The sequence below is a fragment of the Epinephelus moara genome, chromosome 17 (genome assembly GCF_006386435.1).
Source record: "Epinephelus moara isolate mb chromosome 17, YSFRI_EMoa_1.0, whole genome shotgun sequence".
Classification (NCBI taxonomy): Eukaryota; Metazoa; Chordata; class Actinopteri; order Perciformes; family Serranidae; genus Epinephelus; species Epinephelus moara.
In genome coordinates this window covers 20000341-20004612 of record NC_065522.1, presented here as the reverse complement: position 1 = coordinate 20004612, position 4272 = coordinate 20000341, and the positions used below count along the sequence as shown (strand labels likewise).

Genomic DNA, 4272 nt, shown 5'->3' with positions numbered 1-4272 from the left:
TTCATGCAGATCGGTCAAACTTCCTAGGAAGAGATCGATTTTAAGTGTTTTTCAAAAAATTTAAAATGGCGGAAAATCTATATAACCAGAAGTTATGGGTTCTTGAGGCAAATTTGTTCCTCATGAGGAGAGGCATCTCTGTGCAAAGTTTCATGTCTCTACGGGGCATGAGATATGCCCATTCAAAGTTTACAATTTCAAACGGGGCATGAGATATGCCCATTCAAAGTTTACAATTTCAATCACATGGATTGACCAAGTCAGTGAGGAGAAAAACGTGGAACAGACACACAGACAGAGTTTCCGTCAGTAAGATACAGCCAGCATCAGTGGATTTACACTGTATGAATGACCCAATGGACCCCTTCACAAACAATGATAGATAACAAATGTGCAATGTGTAAGGGCCTGTTTATTACGTATAAGGGGGAGGGGTGGTGCAAAAAGGGAGAGGCATGTCAAGAATATTTTTTAAGCACTGGGTAGGGACTTGTGTTTTTATTTTGGCTCAGGGGAGGGGCATATGAATTTAAATGGTTGTATTTTTTATGTATTTGACTGGTGATTTTTAAAGAAAACAAGCTGTTTTGTTTTAAAAAAAAACTCAACATGTTTTAAAGGCATGTTTTTAAAAAACCCACAGGGAGTTTTGGAAGGTATGTTTTCTTTAGAAAGTGTAAAAACAGAAATTATCATTGGATAAAATAGTACTATTTCATTAAATATTTAGTCTATTCTATGTAGACGTACATATGCTTGTGTTTTATTAGTATCACAATCAGTATTTTGTTCTTGGAAAGCAGAACAAAAACAAAAAAAATAAAATGAAAATGAATACCTTTTAAAAATGTAAATAAAAAAATAAACATTTTCAAATTTAATCAACTGTCTTCTGACTTTTTTTAAATCCACCATTTGAACAAGTCTGTATTGTGCAACAGGGTGGTTGAGTCACAGTTGGGCAGAGAACAGGGCGGTTGGCGGGTTATTTTCCCTCTTTTATGCAGAAACGAAACTAAAAGCAGAAAAAGCGCGCCCAACATCAGTGGCAGGGAGTGAATCTTTTTACAGGCACCAGCACAAAGAAGAAAAGCATCAGGTAACGCAACACATGGATACGCACTCTTATCTCTTGCTCTTTTTAAACACTTATTAACAATCTGTGCAGAAGACAAACTATTTAAATTAGAGTTTTGAGGTTTTGGCATGATTCAAAAAAACGGAACAGCTGTCCATCTTAGAGACTTTTGGTCACCGTGATGTTTGTGATGATGTTAAATCAGTTTGAGCATCTCGGCCAGATTAAGAAGCCCATGCATGGAGAGAGATGTTTGTTACTTGGTTTAATGCGTTTTGGTAAGCAGCCCAAACCCATGCATTAATTAGCAGCCTGACAACTCACTGAGATGCTCATCATGCATTATAGTAGATAATGTAGTCTAATTAAATGTGTGAAGAGCTGCATGATGTAATTTTACTGACAAATATCTCAAAAGTGATACCTCATAAATGATTTTTAACCAGGAAGTCCCACTGAGACGGAAAATCTTTAACAAGAGACCTGGCTGAAAATGCAACAAATGCAACATAAAATACAAAACAACAACTATTCAAACAAAGTGACGTCTCATGAAAAACAAGTGCATGGTTCTATCATCATATTCTGTATGATGCCCTAGTGGATATAAGTGTTTGTAATGTTAGATCTTTGTGAAGATTGCTCCATGTCCAAGGTGCTGAGTAGGAAAATGCTGTTTTCCCAAGATCTGTTAAAGCAACTCTTACCTTTCTTGCATTTCACACAGCACTAACGTAACTCGTAACTCGTAACTCCATTACGTCCTCATTATGTCTATAATAGACGTAGGCGTTGGCAAGGTAACGTTAGATACACGGAAGAGGAGAGCGAGTGTAACGTTACAACCAAGACAGTCAAGCGCAACCCCAGAGTTTTAAAACTCGACCAGAGTCAGTGATGACTGATGAGTTTTAGAATAAGGCTACAGTGCTAACGTTAGATAGTAGCGTTAACGTTACTAGTAAGTGGAAACGCACAAGGAAGATAACGTTAATGTTTCAGAGGCTACAACAGAGGCTGTTGTCATATAACCTTATATGTTATATTAGAAGCAAACTAAACATAACATTACCTGTCCTGCACAGTCAAACGCAACCCCGGAGTTTTGAAACTTATCCAGGGTCAGTGATTACTAATGAGTTTTATAATATAACGTAAACGCTAACGTTAGTACTGGTGACTGGCAACAAACAAGGAAGATAATACAGAGGCCAAGGCAACATTAGGCTAGGCTAACTGTTAGCAACTGGACCCTGTGTTGTCATATAATGTTATAGCGTATATTATATTATGGGGGGGCGGGGGGGTAAGCGAGCGGATACGTCAGTCAGAGGAGGCCTCCACGTGGGGAAGACAGACAGGACGCTCGGCCAATTGACCTATGGCTAAGCCACGCCCCCCTCCACTCACTCGGACAAACTATCAACATTCAGTGACCGGGGCGCTATGGCAGGTGTCACAGTACACCGCATTTTGCAGGTCACAGTGTACGCTTGTGAACTGCATCTCGTTGCCGTCACCATCAAAGACAACAAGTTAAAATGCCACTGAAGTTAAGGTTTTTGGCTCAGAATATGAGAAAAGGATAACGGCCTTTTTACCATCTTTACCAAGAGTGTCTCTCCGTTAGTTTGGTGCTACAGTATTTACACTGAATCATTCAGCATAACGTTTGCCAACCTTTGTTATCTCTGCCATTACAGATAAGTTAATGAAGCTAAGCTCCAGAAGTTAACGTTAGCTTAACTAGAGCCCTTTGGACAACAGCTAACAATGATGTACGATCACCAAAGTACAAAACTAGAACAAAATAGGCTAATGAACTCCCAGCAAACAAGGTGACATGATGAACAACGCAGCTAGGAGCTAACGTTAGGCTAACTTTAGCTAACGTTAGCTAGAGATGATAAAGATAACTTTATATTTCTTTCCAGCAAAGTGACAATATGTTGCCTCAAACACAATGTTGACTTACCTTAAAACAGATAAAGTCATCCTTGTTAATCTTATTCACGTTGAGTTGATGTTGTGGTCTAACATTACCGCACAACTTAATCCAAAGGAGACACTTTTCTCGATTGAGATGTGGTTTAAAGTGTAAAAACCGAGCTGTCAGTATCATTGCATGCAGAGAAGCCCCTCTCTCACACCGCAGAGGTCGGAAGAATAGCGTTGCTCGCCACAGTGAGTCTTTTCAAGGTTTTGTTCCTCGCCTTTTAGTTTCCAGTCTCTGAACTCACTGACAGCTTCATCGCTGGACTCTCCGAGAAGTTTAGCAAACTTCCCCACCTCACGCTCTCCAAACAGAACAAGTTCTGTCCTCTCTTTCGGCCAGAAGTGCTGATCCATAGGCTTTAACATGGTGATCAACTCACTATCGGGGAGATGAGTGAATGGTAAAATTGGGACTTGTTTGTTTTACTTTGAGTTTCGGTGACATCAGCTTCTTTGTACTGACCGCTGGGTATAGCCATTTTGAGTTTCTGTTCTGTTTCCCCCCCTTGGTCCTGCATGGCAGAGAGCACCTCAATCGTTTGGTGAATGTGGCCTTTCATTGTCGCTAAATCAGCAAGGAATCCAGTGGATGTGAGATGCTTATGTAAACCAGTGTACTTGGCCTTTTCCACACCAGAACGAGAACCATCTTCACCAGCTGTTTCAAAGTGCTTTGCTAATACTGGGAAATCCTTCAGCACAGCTTTGACAGTGCGGAAACTGCTGGACACCTATCTAACTGTAAACACATTGCCTATCTTCAGTATCTGCATGTTCAGTTCCGCAACTGCTTTCTCCAACTCCCTTGCATTTTGTGAGGACTAGTGGTAAAGGGAGTGGAGTTTTGAGCAACCTGATCTCACAGAAATACGTGAAATGACCACGACCTATTAACACCGCATTCCGTGGTGGCAGCACGTAATGGGTTGAAATTATGTGCTGCCACCACGAAAACAATGCCAATGTAAAGTCAATTAGATCCTCTCCCGTGGTGGACACACGGATTCCCTGATTCAATCACGTCACGTCGACCTCGTTTTCCTCAGTGATATCTTTAACATTCCTGTATACACACAAAAACGCGGAAGTGTCCTTGATAACTCAACAATATGACAGGTTAATGTCAAGGCCATAAAATAAAATAAATGTATTTTGCCAGCTTTTGATAGCGTAGGGCTTTAAGAGCATTGTGCTGTGGG

General features: G+C 40.5%; 1 protein-coding gene across 1 annotated transcript in view; it reads left to right on the top strand.

Annotated features, from left to right (window-relative positions):
• Positions 1–1040: 1040 nt before the first annotated feature.
• The window catches only part of LOC126404497 (uncharacterized), a 34457-nt gene continuing 31225 nt past the window's right edge, over positions 1041–4272 (top strand). Inside the window, exon 1 of the mRNA XM_050067757.1 lies at positions 1041–1099. The gene's annotated coding sequence lies outside the window, so the exon portion shown is untranslated. The remainder of the gene's footprint in view (positions 1100–4272) is intronic.